Source organism: Pholis gunnellus, assembly GCF_910591455.1.
Source record: "Pholis gunnellus genome assembly, chromosome: 23".
Taxonomy (NCBI): Eukaryota; Metazoa; Chordata; class Actinopteri; order Perciformes; family Pholidae; genus Pholis; species Pholis gunnellus.
Window position 1 is genome coordinate 11467628 of NC_136550.1, and position 20936 is coordinate 11488563.

The window sequence follows — 20936 nt, forward strand, 5'->3', positions numbered from 1 at the left end:
AGGTGGCTTTACAGAGGAACTGCAGCGCAATCAACTGCACAAATACATTTGGACCACACAGTCGCTCGCCATCCCCGGTTGGCCCCGATCCACATGGGAAAATCAGCCAAAGAGAACTCAGTTATAAGAAAAGCATTCAATTATGCTTTTTCTTCCTACTCACCACAACAGCAGAAATTACCTTCAGTTAAGTCTCAGACGTAGATTTTGAAAACACAAAAAATATCTCTGAAGTAGTCAAATGTATGCAAAAGCAAACTGCAGGCGCTGACAAGTGGAGGAAGGAGAGCAATATTTCCATCCAAATAAGAGCTTTGCGTCTACTTGAGACGAGATAGAATTCAAAACAAAGACATACTGCAACGAATGTGAGGTAGAGTCAAGAAAAAGTCTCGCAATGAACACACTGAGCGTGTTCATGGGAAATGAGAGGGAAACATCGTAAACAACGAAAACTTTTTTTCTTTCTGGCAGAACTCATTTTGGTGTTTTTCAGCCCTCGTATTTGGAAATGAGAACTGAAGCATGTCCATAGAGGAACACAGGCAGACAACTGAAGCGAGCTGCCAAATCTCAGGTATGTACAGGTAATTAGTTTGCTAATTAGCTGTTTTGATGTCTGTCATCCGCGTCTGATATGAATGCTGTGCAGCCTGTTTGCTTATGGCCGAACTGACGATTTGACACCTGCTATCTGTGGGGAAACCTGCAGCCTGAACCGATTCTAATGCAACAAAAAAAATACGCTTGAAAATGGTTTATCATCATCGTCATCATCAGAATTTCACCGTGGCTTTCAGTTTAGTCGACAGCTTTGATGGTCTTAATGATCTTAAAAAGGACTTTCTTGGGGTAAACGCTGCAGCAGGTTTTGAGGAATATATTTCACATGGAAATAGAAATTCATTCTGCATTATCGGCAAATTGGTTAAAACCCAGTGTGTTTGTATTTTTTTTGCAGTATGGCGGCTGGCGTGCTCGCTGTGGCTGCACAGCTTTCAGAGGTCGAGCAGAGAACACGAGACACAGCAGTCAGAGGGGCATGAACTCATAAACCAATGACTCAGAGTCTGTCATTCCCCTCACAGCGCAGGGCCATCTCTGGCTGATAAGGCCAAATACTACGAGTTATCAACTTAGCCCCCGAGGCCTGCGATGACTTTAACGCTTCACGCACGCACGCATGGCTAAGAGTGGGGAATCAGAAAGTAGTCCTCGTCTGTGCACACCCATCATGACTTTATCTCAGGTTAAGATAAATGTCACCACCGGCAGACAGAAGGAAAGTGTTTACAGAAGTAAAAGATGAAAAGGAGGAGGAGATTTGCTGGGGTTCTTTTTTTATTCCCCCACACAGAATGTTAAGTGACACTTTGATGTTTAAGTGGGAGGAAGCGAATGCCTGTAATGTTAAGAAGCCCATTTTCTCACGCGGCGCTTCTGTTTCCAACAAATCCACATGAACACTTGGGAGCCACAGCACTCAAACCGGCTTAGTTATTCTCTCTGTTCTGCTGTCAGACAACTGTTTGACCATTAAAAAATAAACAGCACAGGATCACAAGGCATGAACGCACAGAGGATGATGGTGCCCAACTTGACTGTTAAAAAGACTAAATAAATCCTACTAATGTCACATTAGCGACAAATTAAGACTTTCATTTGTCCAAATGGGCTTAATCAGTGATTTCTTTTCTCTCCGGCTTCCACTTGAAAGCAAAAAGTCTCACCAATTAACTAATAAATAATTAGGCAGTAAACAAAGGGGCCAAGTTGATTTTTGCTGTTGGAAAAAGCTGGAAAAACATCAACTTCCTTTGCATGTTTCTCATTAGTTACACCAACTTGGGCAAATTAAAGAAGCACTCCAGAAATGTAATATTGCTCTTTTTATAAAGTTGAGGGACTTGCAACAGACCGGACAGAATTGAAGCAAAATAAGGGCTGAGATATCTCTACTTCCCTGATGTGGGATGTGCTCCATAAACCGGATCCTACATTTCCCATAATGCAACTTTTACAGCATTTTTGTCAGACCCTCACTGCCTGCTAAATCTGTAAAAATCCCCCAGTTTTTTCCACAGGCTTTCCATTAAAATAGTGCGGTCTACGAGCCCAAACCCCGTTAGCTGACGACATCACTATGACATCAGCCTCCCTTCAGAGCCACAAAAAACATGAAACTGTTTGCACGGGCTGCGCCGCAATGTGTAAAATCGGTGGAATGCCCCTTTAAAAGTGCACTTTGCCCAAACTACCATGAAAGACACAACGCTCTCCCGCAATATTGACAGTGAACATGAGAGCAAGATGAAATCAATTTTGCCGCCCGAATAAATCTTGCTGACCTGAAGCTTGATGGCCTTGCTCGTATCAGATCTTTGTTTTTGTTCCCACATTCAACTCCTGGCTCACACAGTTTCCTTCCTGGTCGTGCAGGTTTTTGGTTTTGCGCTGCTGTACGACACACTTGCTTTGTAAAAGCCACATTATGTGCTAAAGGGGAATATCGAGCTGTACAGGACACATTATTAGAGCTCCAGTAGGAAGAGACGGAGGGATTTTACGAGTCTCATTTGTTGTACCTGCATCTTTCCGACCACATCCTCCCTTTTCCATGCAGGCTACATCTACCTCTTAGCACTGGCAGCTAATAGCCTTAAAGCTGCAGTAAATTGAGATGTAAAGCTTTATCTGTTGGTGTGTTTGGCTGGCGGCGTACACCGGAGGGGAACTTGAGAAAGCAGACTGAGCGGCGGAGGAGCTTTAGCTGAGGCGGGCCCAGAGGCCTGCTGGGAAGCCACTGTTCCACTTCTCATTACCCAGGTCACTCGGGGTTATCAGGCAATACTTGGACTGGAGAGGTAGGCACTCAGCTTCACTCCACACTTGCGCGCATTTTTCACCCTCCTGTCGGCTTCAGACAGGCGAGCCCGTGCTCTGACGCCATTTATAGAGTATGAACTGTAAACATGTCGGAGGTTCCTAAACAGAAAAATCTATTCAACACACATACACACACACACACACACACACACACACACACACACAGGCCCATACAAATGCCCTCCTGCTAAACACAAAAGGTTTGCCCAAACACATCCACCCACGTCTAAACACACAGGTTTAGTTTTCCCTAAACATGAACGCTGAAACCCACTGACACACACACACACACACACAGACAGACACACACACACAGACAGACACACACACAGAGACACACTCTTATAAAAACAGGCACCTTTTGCTTCCTGCATGACGCATTCTATGAGTGTATCTGAAGGTAGCCTGAGTCACAGTCGAGCTGCATTGCAGAATGGCAGGGCAAACACACACACACACACACACACACACACACACACACACACACAGTAGAGGATGGTGTGAGTGTTGAGCTAAAATGCCACCGGGCAGGTGCAGTGCTTGAAAAAGGAAAGAAAGAAAGAAAGCGGGAGGAATCAGTGAAGTAAGAGAGAGGGGAGTATGTAGCAGCCACAAAGAAATAGAGAGGTTCCAATTTCGATTCCTGAATTTGTTTATCAGTAATAGTTTGCACATGTGCAGTAGCGATCGGGCGGGATGTACGGATCGGGCAGTGATTGACAAGTGTGGTTGTTGTTCCTGTGTCTCGTAAATGAGCCGATAAATGATGTGAAATCGTGATATCAGTCCGGTGCATAGACTTGCTCACTCGCCCAGGCATTTCTGATACTGGCATCGATATTGACGCAACAAAGAAATGTGCTGAGCAGGCAGAAAGGAAACGGAGAACGAATGAGAAGGCTCGAGAAAGAAAGAAGGAAACTGAATCCCAGCACATTCCTGCGACAGAACTCAATTTTCTGATAGGCTCCATGTTCAGAGTGTCAGATTTGCTGAGTTAGCCCAGGTTAACCTTGTGTGTGTGTGGGAGTGAATGATAGTGTGTGTGTGTGTGTGTGCACTGTAAACAGGATGGGGTAGGGACACCTTGTCCCAATCTAATCATGGGGCAGAGCAAGAAAAGGTGTGTATTTATCTCAGAATTCACACTTTCCCTGTCCTCTGTGCGACGCCACTCAGTGTCAACAAACCTGTACTGCATTCAAGCGGCAAGTACGGTGATATACAGGACAATCACTCACACGCGGTGGTCTGGGATGGATTTAATCACCCTTTCAAGTCCAGTCTGAAAGTGCGGGACAGTTAGTGAGGGTTGTGAATCTCGCAGTCGGACAAGCTGAGATGCTTCCAGGGCAGAAGAGAGGAAGGAAAAAGTGACGCGAGCTAATAAACAGCTTTATGGAGTTCGTCTGTGACGTCTAAATAAATCAACAACCCTGAGCAGACACATACGTTTTCCCTTTACTCTTTTTATGCCACATTTTGCTGTGAGAGAGACACTCTCTATCTCTGAGGGTCTGTTGCTCTCTCTCTCTCTCTCTCTCTCTCTCTCTCTCTCTCTCTCTTCTCAGCCGTTAACAATAGAGCCATTCATGTGGCCACACTTTGAAACATGGCGTGGGGGGGTTGGAGGGGGCCAGAGGTGACACTGAGGAGGGAAGAGGAGGAGGAAGAAGAGTTGGGGAAGGGGGGGGGGGGGGGATGGGCTTTCCTTTCTTCTGCGCAGCTCTTTTATGAGGGAAGAAACATCATTTTCTCAACCCAAGCGTCGCCCCGCCGCGACCCCCGAGCTGAGCCGAGAAGACTCAAGTGTCAGTCTGCCTGACCCCCCCGACCTCTTACACCTCCTGCTTCTCACCCTCCACTCTCTCCCACCCTTTCAATGCAGTTGTCCACGTATAAACTTTAAAAAAAATCGTATGTAACAAATTTCCAATAAAATCCAAAAACAAAAACAGACAAAAATGCAAGAGATGTAAAAGCTTTTAAAAGCCACCGATGGCCTCCTGGAGGCTTTTACTGTGAGCTCCGTGTGTGTTTCTGTCTTTTTTTCCTTGTCCATCTGTATGTCGTCTGCAGTTGTACCTGCTCTGGGCGGCGTATCGGACAGCTCGAACATTTCCCAGATTCCACAGCGGCAACCCGAGCCGTGTCCGGACCAAAGCCGGGCACACAGGTGCAGCCGGCGAGAGGAGACAAGGGAGGGTGTGTGTGTGTGTGTGTGTCTGTGCGAACATGAGAATATGAAGGGGGAGGCAGGGGTGAGGGAGGGAAGACGAGTGTGAGCACCGAGTCCGTGAGAGAAAAATCCCCCAAAACAAACGAAAGAGATGGAGAGAATGAGGAGACCAAAGAGATAGAAAACAAACGCATAAGGACAAAGAGAGAGCAAGAAGTCGGACAGATTGCAACAGAACACAACGTGGGAAAAGTGCAAAAATCAGACAGAAGGATGATGATGGGAAACAAATAAAAAAAAGGGAGCGGGGAGTTGGCACGAAATGAACTAAAATGAAATCAGCGTGGCGGATTTACTCCAAGCTCCACATCAACTCTGACCCTCCTCCATCCTCTGCGGGGGTTTTGTCCTTGAGCTAACCACAACCTGGTGTGAGCAGGAAGCCGAGGGGAGACAGCAAAGGACCGATCTATTAGGGAATAATAAACGATGGCGGTATTCGGTTCTGTGGCGGGGGAGATTTATGGCGGGCCCGGCGCATAAAGCTGTCTGCACTAATCTCATGGTATACACAGCGTAATCACACACACAGGGGTTCCTGAGTGCACCCCCCCCCACCCCCCCCCCACCCCCCTCTTTTAATGTACACACGCTGTCAGACGCACGGCAGGGGAGCACGCACACTAAAGAGTGGCGAACCAATCGGCCACGGGAGGAGCACACATGTAAGAGTGCACGCACGCACGCACACCCCGCCGAGCTGCAACACCTGCAGCCCATCTAGTAGCTGTCTCAAGTAAATCCGCTGGGTCTCATTTGCAGGAGAGGTGCTTTTACAAAGAATGCCACAACGAGCAAACGCACTCGTACAAAGCGGAAAAAACGTCCATTTTGAACATGTCATTTAAGCCCACGTGGAGTCTTTTAAACCGCACTTTTGGAGGGAAAACACTGCGCCACAATTCACTTTACTCCAACGCACCTTCATTTGCTTTAATGAATTTCCTTTCAAACTCCTTTTAAAAGTCTCAAAAGAATAAAAAAAAAAACACACGCCTCCTCTAATATGAAGAAAACGATTCAAAAGATTTGGAGAGGTACAATTATCTCACTCTACTGACAGACTGTTTTACCTACTTTCAGAAAAATATTATTCCAAGCCTCAGCGCTGGATTAAATCACTTGCGGCGATGGATTTCTTTGCGGAGCAGCCACACAGAGAGGGGACTGCAGCGGCTATCATTTTCCACTGTTCTGCTGTAGCAATCAGTACCCCTATATGCTGTGGAGTCCAGAAACACCAGCCGTATATAATGTAAAACACATGGTCGGGAGTAGATAAAACGCTCCGTCTTCCGACACAGTGTTTGGAGGAACGGCAGCTCCATCAAATTGACCGGTTGTGCTCAGCACGTCTCACCTACATCTTCCGCCTGCTGCTCCATCTGATGGGTTTACAATAAAAGATTCAGGGGCTTTTAAATTTGACTCACGCTGCGTTCTTTTTTATCTTGACCTCATCTTTGATCCGTTCTGTACTCAATGCTGCCACAAGCCAGTTCGAAGCCCATTTTGCAGGTTGAACTTGAGGCCTTGCGGACCCCCCGCCGTTATCTGTTGTCTGTTGCTGTGTCAGTGTGTGAGGTTATCCTCTGAAATAATTCCGTAACAACACAAACAAAGCATTAATTCAGTAATATTTCAGTCGTACATCAACGTGGGAGGATTCAATTGTTCCCAGAAAATTCATAAAGCGCCTTAGATCTTAGGAAACACACACAAAAAGGACATTTTCCAGTTCCTGTGTCATCTCTGACACAATATTTATCATCTTAAGCTGTTCTCCGAATTAATAATCAATGCTCATGATTTAGTCATTTAAGATTCAGCATCACGCACTGCAGCCTCTGCTTCCGTCGGTGCACAGGGCAGTCAGAGGGTTTTAAAATATCCATAATCATTATTACTGTCTTCATTAAAGAACCATATACCCTGGAGAAGAGCGGCAGAAAGTGGTCCTTGACTGCGTGTATAGAGCTGGAGAGGGAGAGCGATACATTTGTACGAAATCGAGGGAGACAGAGCGGGGTTAGGAAGAGACAGAGAGGGGGGAAGAGAGCGCTATAATGTAAATTGATGAGAGTTTGAGTCTCTCTAGAAGGCATGGCCCAGATACCTCCGAACATTTCTATTATGGATGAAATGATGGAATGGATGCTAGTTCAACGGGGACAGGGAGAGGGAGGAAGTTACAAGCTAGGTTTCCATCCAAGAACTTTTGTTTTGTAAATGATCATCCGTTTAGTGAGAAAGGGGTGTAAAAAGTAGCACATTTTGAACAAATTTCCATATAAAAAAGCCAAACCCACAGAACCTTATTTAAACTTCTAGTCGAGATCCCAAAGATAGCAAATGTGTAAGGCTGAATGTAAGGCTGAATTTGGGGGGAACTGTGTATCAAATGATGCATAAACCTTGGGGAATATGAGATTTTGATGGAATGGTACAGCTGCAGACAGAACAATTAGCAACTAGCTAGTGAACATAGTAGAGCAACTAGCAGCTAAAGAGCTAAATAAACACATTTTCCTTCCTGCTGTCTGGCTGCAGCAGAGGTCATGAAGCCCGTATTTAGGATACTTTGGCCTGGGATGCATCGTCTATATCTTTGGTGGAGGCCAAAAACGAACCAACACCATGGCTAAATATACAAGTTTGCCAACAACATAACAAGGCAATAATATTTCAATGTTGTGTTTTCACTTTGTTACTCCAAGTAGCCCAAAAAAACCCCGCAATTAATGCAGCTTTAAATCTACATGTAACGAAACAGAAGAGGAAAGCTGGATGTTGAAGGGCTGAACAGAAAAATGAGAGTGAGAGTGAAAGATAAGCCAACTATGAAGAGCAGCGCGAACATGGTGAGAGAAGGACAAGGTTGATGTAAAGTCAGTGAGCGCTGGAAAGCCCTCAGGAATGTTAGTGGTGAGAAACGACAACTGCGGTAATAGTTTCCATATGGCGAGGGAGAGAGAGAGACCGAGAGAGAGAGAGAGAGAGAGAGAGCAGAGGAGAAAAGGTGGTGGAGTGAAAGGTAGAGAGACACCACTGATGATGCTAAGAGAGGGAGAGACGGGAGGTGGCAGTCAGCAGGTAGGGATGCAGAGGATGTTTGAATAGTTAGTTGGCATCATGGGACTTTGAAGGTAACTGCGTCCTTGTCATTACCCCCCCGCCCCACACACACACACACACACACTCTCACACACACACACACACACTCCTCCTGTCCAGAGGCCGTCCAGGATGCTGCAGCGTCTGTGTCACATCCAGTACATATCACACCCAGCGTAGCCACGGAGACACAGGATGGAGGCAAGCTGGATGCCTTGGCATTTAAAAAGGAGCACGTACACACACACACACACACACACACACACACACACACACACAGGGTTTGTCCCTCCTATAGACAGACACACACAACCTTCGTCTCCCTTGTTGCGGCGCCCCTGCTGCGTTCAGCACAATCCATATGACACAATGCAGCAGATGAGCGTGAACATTAAGTTGAAACTTGTGGCTGCGCCATGACGAGAACCCAGAACTAACTAACCGACTATGGAAGAAGACTTCTGCTCCTCTTTGAACAAAGCTGAACAATGCATCCATATTCAGGTCAACCGAAACTTTTCTCAAGCAAACATCTCCCTCTCTCTCTCTCTTTTTTTCCTCCTCATCTCTTCTCTCTCATTTGCATCCTTGTTCCTGTTTTTTTTTTTGTTTCTGCTCCTGCATCTCCAGCTCAGAACTTTTGTTCGTGGTTTCTTTTGACTCCTCCAAACATTCACTAGAAGAGTTCTAGACGCCGCTCTGTGTTCAATCTGGTGTCTCACCAAGCCCCCCCCCCCCCCCCGCTCCACTTCTCACTCCTCCACCTCTCTTTACCTTTCTTCGTTCCCGTCTTTCTTTTCCCTCCAACCAAACCATGTCACTTCAGTTGTTTCGCAGTTTTGCTTTCATTATAGTTTGCTCAAAAGCGCTTACAGAAATGGGATTCTGCAAAGATGTTGATGTTCATTTACAGCACACATGCTTTTGAATAAAAAGTGTTTTACATGTACTTGCTTTAGCTGAGTGGTGTCTATTTTTACATATTTGTAATATTAATCTTTAAATTATGAATTTAATATATGTAATATAATCGGTATCAAACCTCTTTTAATGCATCTTGCAGTGTCTTTTTACATCCACGTGTCTGTGAGATCAAAAAAATCTACTTTACATTAGTTAATAAAAACAACTCAGCTGTGTGAAATATGTGTGTCATTAAATGGTTTATTTAGCATAATAAATACAATTAATCTGAAAAATCAACACAGAGATTTTCATTGCACAGCAATGATATATTCATCTCTAAATCAATAGTAATATATTGTTTTTCCATGCCTGCGGCTATCAATAATGATTACATTCATTATTGATGAATTGATTGATTAATCTAATCTTTTTGTCAATAAAATCCAATCCAAATTCCCCAGAGTCCAGTGTAATGTCTTCAAACGGCAGTCCAACCTCCAAGACGTTATTTCATATTATATATTTAAGACATTGAATTATTAATTAAGCAGGGAAACCTCACAGTTTACAAGCTGCAACAAGCAAATCTCTCTTGCTTTCATTCATCGATCATCAACATTGTTGTCTGCTCAGTTCCTCACGTCTGAAACTGTTGAATATTTTGCAGTTTTTCCAACAGTGACAACAGTAGTTGGCAGTATTTCATGCTTCTGTCTGAAATCAACATGATGACACGCTCTAACCAGCAGCCATGAAGCCCAGCGGAGACATTAAGTGTCCTACCATGAAACCCAACCATTCCTCTGGGGGGGGGAAATCACACAAACCTAAAACAGCATCCCAGATCTTTTTCTGTTCTCCTGAACCGTCTCAAACCACCATTTCCTCCTGCTCCCGTGTCCTCCCACGCCTCCCATTTTCAGCATGTACTCTAGATGATTTGCAGCAGTCTGGATTGGGCCCATTAAGGTCGTCTAGTGGAGGTGTGTGGTGATAGAGCACCGCCAGTCCTGACAAATCTATGTCTGTGTGTGTGTGTGTGTGTGAGAGAAGAAGAGATTGAGAGGGCCCCCCAGCTCACAAATGGATACACCTACGCATGTGAACCCCCTCGACAGAGGCTGAAGGAGACCCTCGAGACGGACACGCACAGACTTGTGCTCCAGACCCTCTGGAACTGCCGGTGGGGTCTGTGGCGTGTTTAAGAGTAGAGCTCACGATGACATGTGTGCACACACACACATACATGGACGGTGGCAGCTGGTGTGAAAGCCTGGTGTGGGAAAAGTCTTTGAGCTTCGACTCATTCACTTCCAACCACCTCGCTAATTTAATTAGGTCACACAGGGCTCTGGAGGACTGAAGGTTATAATGCATGCAGTGGCTGTCATTCTCTATGCTTCACACACAAACACACACACACACACACACACACACACACACACACACACACACAAAAAGAGAACCATCCAAGAGCCGTCCCTCTGGGAGTGAAGGAGGGAGGTGAGCTGCCGACCTGCCACAGTGGGGGTCACCTACATGTCCAAAGCTATGTGTGTGTGTGTTTCCACATGCGGTCATGCATGTAGGCGAGGGTCCCCTCTCCCCATCTGTGACCCCGGAGGATGTGTGTGTGTGTGTGTGTGATGGTGTGTGTAGGCTCAACTTTGCTCCGGAGAGGCCACAGGGTGCAGGGAGTCTGAAACTTTAGCTAAAGGCGACTCAACTTAAGCTCAGTCAAGCCACAGTGTCAGGAGAGCAGTGTAATCCATAGGGGGCCCCGAGGGGCCACCAAGTATGCAAGGGCTCCTGGGACATAGCTTTTTTCTCTTTTTTTTTACCAAGCTGCTGAGCGTGTGAGCATACAAGTAGTATATCCATGTTTATTTGTGTCTGTGAACCTTACCTCAGAAGATAAGGCTGGTGTTATTCTATATATTTCTTAATGTCAACAAATCACATGAAAAAAAAACAAAACAACAATGGGTTGGTCTGTTTCTCCAACTAAATGTTCCAACTCCTATACCCTGTTAACTCAGCTCCAAGTTCCTACACAAAATACAGGGGCCAACTAGAACCACTAAGTGGTTCCCTTATGGGGACAAGGTGAAGAACCCTTATCTTCACCTTGTCCCCATAAGGGAACCACTAAGGGTTCCTGGTAGAGAATCTTATAAAGGTTCCTCCTGGAACCCTTTCAAAGGGTTCTACCTCGAAACCGACATAAAGAGTCCCATCCAAAACCCAGGAACACATCAACCAGCTCATCAGCGTGGCTCAATCATTTCTTTCTAATAGTCGGGGTCTGGCACAGGACATGGATACATGGACTTGCAATAGAATTGATTTATTGTTTACTTTCGGGGATCTGTTGGTATACATAGTTATAGCAATAAGCATTTTTCCCAAAGTGTTGAACTGTTCCTTTAAGTGACAACATCACTAAGTTGGGGTTGTTTTATTCTATCCTCACTCTTCATCTTTGAAGTTCAAGCTATGAATAAAATAAGTAGTATCTGTGTGTTTAGGTTAAGGATATGGTTATAGTAAGGGAATTATTATACTCAGAAGAAGGTTTTCATAGGGACAGAAGTCCAAAGATGTGTGTGTTTGCTGTGTGTATCCCAACAGGGGCCTTGTGTATCTGCAGCAGTGCTTAATCCACCATTCGAAATGGGAACCTGGCTTCCATTCGGTTTTCCCCACAGGCTTGGAGCAGCGCTACCCGACTCCCAGACTCTCAGCTACTCTGACTCCAGTGGAACGCATCTTGAAGCGATTTGGGGCTCAAACCCTCTGCTGCTCCCTCCCCCCCCCGCACCCCATCTTTGGCTCTCTAACCCCCCAACCCTCACTCCTCCTCCTCCCGTTCTCGGCTGAAGGAAGCTTTAAGGGCTTAGGTGAAAGCGCTGGAGCGGCAGTCCTGGCTCGACCCAGGGGTTGCGGAGCCCCGCGGTAAAATCAACAGTTAGCCCGCCGCAACAGCAGAGAGTCTGAGCAGTCAGGGAGGGAGGGATGCGTCCATGAAAGTAGGACAGACAGGGTCCAGGGCTAGCTGGGGGCTGCCTCAATTGCAAACAGACACACACACAGACACACACACACACACACACATGCCTGCACACAAACATGTTGAAAGAGAAAGCCTCCAGGTCATCAAAAATCCTATTCACTCACGTCAGGATATTGAAGTGTGTCATGCCAATATTTCAGTGCTGATAGCTTTGCCAGAATGTGTGTCTGTGTGTGTGTGTGTGTGTGTGTGTGTGTGTGTGTGTGTGTGTGTGTGTGTGTGTGTGTGTGTGTGTGTGTGTGTGCGTGCATGGCTGTGTGTGGGTGTGTGCTTGAGCACGTCTGTGCGCGTAGCTCGCCACTTCTCTCCCACTTTATTTTCTAAAGAGTGGCTTTTTCAAACGTCGCCCGGGTATTTTCAAGGGGCCTGTCTAATTCATGCAGGTGAAGTGTTTTAAAGTTCCATTTCCAGTTTACCTGCGGGGCCTGGAGCACACACACACACACACACACACACACAACAGAGGTGTTGAAATAATACCCCCTCCCCTCTCCTCCTTCTCCCTCACTTTTATCACAACTTCTATCCTTTTGTCCTTCACTTCCCTCCACACCTGCCACCTCCCGCTGCACTCCTCCTCTTTCTTTGCATCTCTTCCTTATCCCTGCTTCTCTTCCCTGCTCCTTCGCTCCCCACCTCCCTCCTGCTCTCTCCCTCTCCCTTTTTCTTTTTACCTCATCCATCCCTCATCCTCTCTCTCTTTGCCTCTCATAGTGTTTGAAGCAGAGTGTTTGTCTCTAGGGCTGGATGATTGACAGCTGAGAGAGAGCCAGGCAGCTCTCTGGTGACAGATAAGGACTTTGGCTCTATTACTCACTGGGTCCCACAGACACACACACACACACACACACACACACACACAAACACACACACATACACTCTCACCCATCCTCCCACATGCACACGGATTCGCTTGCACACACACACACACACACAAACAGAGAAACACTCACTCTGGGTCCCATGCTGCTCCCACAGTTCGGCAGGGAGCAGACAAACCTATTTGCATTAGGAAGCGGCGTGTAAAATAAATAAAGAATCGGATGAATCGAGGAATAAATAGACAGGAGGAACGGCTGGGGATGAGTATGACTGATTTGCAGTGTGTGTGTGTGTGTGTGTGTGTGCGTGCAAGCTCTGCTTTTCAACCTCTGGGCTCCCGAGTGAGGAGAGCAGCAGTGCAGTAGAAGAGACACCCAGCACACCCTGTTGAACACACACAAACATAAACACGGGCGCACACAGTCGAATGCACATGAAAAGATTCTACAAAGCCCGAATCATTATGGTAATGAAAAATGAAAGGGTCTAAAAATACTGTTTTATTCCTCCCTTTGTTTTCAGGGGAACTCCGGAGAGACCACTGGCTGACAATGAGCGAGGGGAAAGAGGGAGACGGAGAAGGAGAAGTAGTTTCTCCTCCTGTCTGCTTTTCAACAAACATCTCCCTCTGCAGCCACCCAAATCTCTGGATTGCAACCCTCTACCTTTCTTCAAAGGGAGAAATTGGATTGAGCACAACTGGTTCAAATTGGGTGCATGTTTATGTGTTTGGCAAAAAAAAAAAAGAAACCTCAGTGATTGGTTGAATGACAGCTAAAAGTGAGAGGGAGATGGCGAGGAGGCGAGGAGGCGAGGAGGCAGGCGCATAAACAGGTGCAACATCAGACACAGAGAGAAAAGAGAGCAAACGAGGAATTAGAGGGAAACACAGAGAGTTAGGTACTTATGTAAGTTTGTGCAAGAGTGAAAAATGAGCTTCAGAAAAAAGGAGAAACGGAGCAAGGAGAGCGATGAAGAGAAGGAGGGATGGATGAAAGCCTCCGAGATGTCATGCTGGGTTACAGGTGTGTGTGTCAGGGAGTCGTCGAGGGAGAAAATGAAGGGAGCGATTGAAAACTGGATGAGTGAGGAATAATTAGGCCGACCCCCGGCAGAGGAGCGTGGCAGGTGAAAGGACGGTTGGAGGCCAAGCGAGGCTGGGAAGATGGATGGACGGCGGGGAGCTGAAGAAGCGAAGGTGTTGAAGGCAAGGACGCGGTGACACAGCGGGAGGAAAGGGAGAAGGGGAGGGGGAAAAAGGGCTAAAGGCATGACTAAGGAGATGGCAGGCTCAGCGTGAGAGAAAGGGGGAAGAAAGGAGAGGAGGGCGGCGGGCGAGGACAAGAGGGTTGAAAAGTGAGCGGAGAGAGAAAGAGGAGGTGACGGAGATAGACGCAGAGCATGAAAATGGCCTTTGTCATTCTCAAACACACGGACGGGAGACAAAGGGAGCATCAGCGCGAGCTGCTTTTTCCAGCATCTCTTAGATGACAATAGCCATTTGTCTCCTCATCAGAGAGGAGAAAGTACAGAACACACTGTTCTTCATCCCCGTCCAGTCAATCCCGCTTCTCTCCCCCCTCATCTCCCTCCCCTCATGCCGTGACACACAAACACTCTTTAAACACAGTTTCTCTCCCTCGGCACGCCATGGATCTAAACAGCTCTAACTCTCTGTTAATGGGGGGGGGGCATCCACACCTCCCCTCCTCCCTTATTTGAGGTTAGAGGTTAAGGGTCACGCTTGACTGCTGATGGTGCATCCAGCCAGACAAAGCAGATTAACACACACACACACACACACACACACACACACACACACATGCAGGGTAAGCAGTGGTATGTCGCCCCTCTGACCCCTCCCCCTCCCAGCTTGTTCCCAAGCCTCGGCCTCATTGGGTGAGATAGCATCATATGTTGCTGGTTGCACCAATGAGAGGTCAAGGCCTCGATTGTGCGCGCGGTCAGCGGTCAAACCGCCTCTTGCCCCGGGGGCTGATGTCACAGTAGAGTTAGTATTCATAGCGGACAAATTGAGGATGAACACCGGACGCCGTTTGGTTTGTTCTGTGCGTTCGTCCACATCTCAGGCTGTCGTGTTTGCCGTTTAGCGGCCGCTTATACCCGCCAAACCCACATTTATTTTATTATTCATACTTAATGCAGCACACCTGGAGACTGATCCCTGTTCTGGGGCCATGCTCCACTCACTCATCTGGAAGATCAACTCAGTTCAGTCTCTAAACTCAAGAAGAATCAGAAGAATGTTATCTGGGCAGTGTTTAACTTCACAATTAATTTCATTCAGTCTTCTAGTCTAACCCTGCTCTGGCTGGGAATTCAAGATAAGATTAACATGCAAACTCAATTTATGCTATCGGCTTAAATAAAGTCATATTACATGTCTCCTCAGTGGGAAGTTGTCCTATGGCCTTGCCAACCTGGGACCTCCACCTCAAGGATAGATTCTCTAGCCACAAGGACTCAATGTTGCTCCGCAGACATTTAATGATGTTATGTAACTAAGGATCATCTTTAGAAAGATTTTTAACATTTGGTCTGTAAAACATCATAAAATGCCATTGCAAGTTATTTCTGTTCTAACAGGGTCTTTAAACCTTATTGTTTTAACGAAACACCAAATCCAGAGAACATCTATTGCCTCCATACGGCTCTCAACATGGCAACGGCTAGGCAGGAGGACGGGCGCTACTCTTCTTTAAAGAACTGAGAATATTTAAACCGGTTTGCAGAAGAAATCTACTTTCTCAAGAATTTTCCAGAATTCTTTTTTATGAGCCTCCAGACAAGAAAGGTTGCTGCCCCACAATCAACAAAAATGAGACCGGACTTTGGAGAATAAGCGACAACAAGTTGATTTTCTTTTGGAAACCATTTGAAATAATCTTGCTGCACCAACAGATGTTTTCACTTGTTCAAGAAAACTTTAAGGACTTGATAAGGAGATTGCTTGCAGCGTAAATATTGATCTTCAGCCTATGAAAGCACAACAGATCAGTTTGCATGTCCTTCACTCCACTCTTGATCCGCGTGTGAGGTCTTCCTCCTGATCTGGCATCAGTGGGCAGCTCTGCCAGTGTGTTTAGAAGTGTTAAATGCCCCCCTGACCTGCTGCAGTCTGTTATTAGGCCTACCGACTGCCAGGCCTGCTAACTCATCCCGGCATCAACGCCCACGCCTGGCGAACCCGCGCGCTCGCACACAGGCATCGGTCAGACAGCACAAACTCACATGTGCAAACTCTTACGCAGACACACAAAAGACGCGAGGGGCGCGCAGCAGAGGGTGAATCGCCAGTGATCCTCCTCCTCCTTCCGCCTTATCAGTGGGTTGCGTTCCGCCTTAGCCGTGCATACTGTATAGTCATTAATCATGATTCTCATTAATTATCTATGCACCCGGCTGGCTAATTAACACATCAGCTCAAGCAGAACTAATGCTGCATGCTAGTTCACCTCCCACTCACACCCAACACTCCACAACCCCCCGACACACACACACACACACACACACACACACCCTAGAAACCAACTCTAACCCTGCATCTCCCAAACTTCAGCTCCTGTGAGCTGCGAGGAGGAAACAGACTTGTTGTAAGAGAAGGCTTTAATGTGACAATACAGTTGGAGGAGGGCGTGAAGACAAACCGCCGGCTGCAGATTAAAGGAACATTCTGCTATACATTAGCAGCTTGTGATGTTTAATGTCTTGTGTGATGTGTAATTTACGTCTTTGGTGAACCCATTTGCTGTTCTTGTCGTGTCAACATAAGTCAGTGCTTTGTTCCGGAATGTATTTAGACGGCTCCTAATGAATGGCCATAAAACTGTCACTTTCCGCAGGTGAACGCAGTAGAGCTGGCGTTACGAGAGCATAGTACAGGCAGAATGAAAAACTACAAATCCACCACCAACCGTGTTGTTTCCCCTTGAACGGCTCACATTATGAGTATATCTGCTATGATATTGAATTCATAAAGGACAAATGGTTCTGGCATTCACTCGTAAAGGTGAAGTATAACCACGTCAATCTTTCGCGTTGAGCCCAACATTGGTGACACACAAGTTTGGGCCAATGACCTTTAGAGAAATGGTTTAATAGAGCTGACCCTTGAGGGAATGGAGAGCCTGAGAGTCCAAAACAGAGGAATCTACTGTGCTTTTTAGCTTTGTTGTAACGTCCACTTCTAAATAACCATCTGCTGGTGTGTGAGCTGCTTCACAAATGAGGAATGACAGAGTGCGACAGGAGATGATCCCATAAATACAGGACCCTAAATGAACTGGTTAGCATTATTGTCCCAGCTAGCTTGAAGAGCCATTGTTACTGACTAGCATTAGCATACTCCTGGCTGTCCAGCATGGTAGCGGTTAACCACGGTTGCCAACCTCTCATGCGTCATGCTGTCAAGGGGCCCGAACAAATGTCACACCCATAGAAAAAGAAAAGGAGAACAGACATTGAACTGCAGTTGTAAGATGTGCAACGGACAAAAAACAAGATGGTGACGGACAAAATGGGTGACATCATGGTGGCTACGTCCATTTCTTAGAGCAATAGTTTTGTTATGCATGGGTAGGATTTTTAGTGTTTAGAAAGTCATCAATTCCACCAATAAAAGACTTTGCCAACAGCAAAGAGAGCATATTTGGGGTGATGTATATTAAATATTTGTTGGTTTATTGTGTTGTCGGGGTTTATTGTGCTTTTTTTATCCCCCAATTGGCCATCTCTTCAGCATTTCAGCACAGACTCACGTGCCTCCCATGTGAATCTGGATCTTTGCGGTGTGCAAAAGCGCTTGCTGTCTTTGTGTCCTGGGGTTAATTTACTGTCAAACTAAAAAGTTGCCAACATATCTCTGCACTGATATTACGGAGATATTTATACTTATTTCGGAGATCGCCTTCTGAAGGAGCCTAAAATAAGGAGGATTCGAGGAGAGGGACAGACAGTAAATAACACCCCAGTGAGAGGACACTGCAGTAATTGAACTGGATGAATTGGAAACACCTGCGGCCTTTACTCGGTGGGTAGTGCAGGCTTGAACCGCCTGACACCAATCACGAGAAGGGCCTGATTTTAATTTGGTCATTTCTTCTTGGTTAGGGCTTGTGGGACACTTGGGAGCAGACAGAGATAACAAGCAGTTAGATGGATTCAAACTGACTCCTCTCGGAGTCCAGCTGAGGTGTCACGTCCTGCCTGGATGTATGTGGTTTATATGCTGGTCCAGCTTCCATAGTATTTACTCCATTTAATCTCCCATGAGGCCTTGGGCTAGAGTGAGATATGTGCCTGGGGGTAAAACGGAGGGTAATTCACACTCAGACATGGAATTATAATGTTTCCATGCATGAAGCCTCTGAATAATTTACAGCTTTCAATGGCTTAACATTACTCATCCCGCGAACGAACATATACACACACACACACACACACACACACACACACACACACACAGGTCTGGAAGCGGCCAAGCTGTGATGAAGATTTAGTCATCGCCCTCGCCTCACCAATCTCTCAGTGGTGCATCACTAAATACAGCCCCCCTCTTCTCATTCGTTCCGACAGCCTGTGCACCATATAATTATGTCCCCCCTGAAACCGGGGCAGTAATCTCACACACTTGTCTGGCCATTATTATGGAGGCTCTGGCTTCTCTCTGCCCACACCCTTTCCCCTCAACCTCTTTCATCCAGCACTTGTTCTTTCAGCTGAGCTCTGATTTCTCTATCTCTACTTCTTCATATCTCTGTCTCTCTCTATGGGCCAAAAGCCTGAATGAAAGAAAGAATGAGAGAGAAAGAGACGCTCTGACATTAACGAGATTGCTCGTTAAGAAAGGAGGGAGGGGAGGACGGAGAAAGGGAGGGAGGTGGAGAATGGAGTGGCTGTAATTGGGAGGGTTTTTGAAAAGGAGGGAAAGAAAAGACAGAATTAGGTTTCCATCCAGGGAATGTCTGGAAGTGTGTGTGTGTGTATGTGAAGCAGATACAGAGGGGACTAAATATAAGGTGAGAGAATGACTTGTTGGATTTCTCGAGAGGTGCTAAAGGTCAGACACACCTATCAATCAGGTTCATACAAAGAGCTGGATATCCCCCCCCCCCCCTCTCTCCCCTCTCCCCCATCTCCCTTCAGAGACAAAGAAACACTTTACAGTAACAGGCTGCTGCTGGAGACTATTTCCTCCCTGTGCGTGTAGCTGCTGCACTGTCAGCAGGCCCATTACAGAAATGCATTTCATTGGCATTTCCCTTCTTGTTGGGCAGGGAGGCAAGAAAGCTGCTTCACAGCACCAGACGCATCCTGCCGAGACAGCTCGGTTTATAGCAACACAGAGCCGCGTCGACATCCCTCTGCATGCGGATATATTTACTCTTCCCCCAGCCCTCGAGGAGTGATGCGCAATACCTTTTGCGGCTTTATATTTTCCTCTTGCAAGGGTTGAACTTCTCTTCAAACTTTTTCAGCTCATGATGCTCGCTGATGACAATTTTGAGAAACATCTGCATGAATGAGCGAGCCACCCCAAATAAGTCTGTGTGTGGCTGAAAGCGTGGGGCTTTGCATTTCTTAATGTGCAAATACGTTCCAATAAATGTGAGTGTGTGTGTGTGTGTGTGTGTGTGTGTGTGTAACTCGGTGTAATCCCTCGCTGTGGGACGCCCTCCCTTCTTCCCGTGCCAGATGAGGAGATATTCTGCCAATTTCGACGGGCATGTGGGCTGCCAACTGCGAAACATACACTCTCAACCACACTCCGAAATCATTCGCTGGCATGTGACGCATGCATATAGGACACAGAGAGCCGTGTGTGTGTGTGTGTGAAGGAACAGACACAACCCCAATCTTGGCTGCGTGTGGGCAGGTTTATTCTAGTCTATAGGTCTGGAAGAGATGTTGGAGGATTAGGGAGAGAGCCCACAGAGAGGTAGATGGAGGAACCACGGGAGGGATGGAAGGACGGAGACGAAGAAGACAAAAAAATGAAAGTAAGTCCGTAAAAGCAAGCGAAAGATAGACGGAAATTAGATCGAGAGGCATGATGACGGAGGGATAAAGGCAGTCCAAGCCGGTGCTATGAAACAGTTAACTCCACGGTTTATACAGAGGGATGGATTATCTACCTCTCTGTTTCCCCCCCCCCCCCCCCGCTCCAATCTCTCCATTGTGTGCCACTATGGAGCTCTATGGAAGCAGCGGTGTAGGGGGGGGATTGAACGAAATTCCCTCTCTCTCTCTCTTTCTCCAGCTAAATTAATAATATGAAGCTCTCTATCCCTCTCAGTCTGCTTTATCCTTTTATTCGCCCCCCTCCTCCACTTTATCTCAGAGTATTCCTTGATTCTATTATTCCCTTGGCTGTATGCTTGAGCTATAGGAGTATATGCCGTGTGTGTGTGTGTGTGTGTGTGTGTGTGTGTGTATTCAAAGCAAGCTTGACAGGCTGCACACCAAACTGAGCATGAGAAGTTTTTCTCTTCTTTTCTTTTTTTTTTTGGCTGGTGAGAGACTGCAGGGTATGAACGAGAGAACGAGTGAGAAATAGCGAGCGATAGGTACAAGCGGAGGGTGAGAATTTGAGAAGATGGGAGAGAGAGAGAGAGAGAGAGAGAGAGAGAGAGAGACATGCGGGAGAGAGAATGTGAGAGGAGTGTGAGATGAGAGCAAATAGATCAGAGTCACAGTTTCTAATAAGAGGTATGACACGTTCTCATCTTTTTATTCTGCGTTCCACCTTTGCTCCCTCCATCATCGGTGCTTGAACTGGAGTAAAAATCAGCTGCACGCACATGCGTGGGCATGAGTAACGCGAAATAATTGTTACATTTGAGGGTATATATGACTAATTCACAATACAAAACACTA

The 20936-nt window shown here is 46.5% G+C and overlaps 1 protein-coding gene across 1 annotated transcript in view; it reads right to left on the bottom strand.

Moving 5' to 3' along the window:
* Window positions 1–20936, bottom strand: part of efnb3b (ephrin-B3b) — a 73234-nt gene that overhangs the window by 36599 nt on the left and 15699 nt on the right. The window lies entirely within an intron of this gene.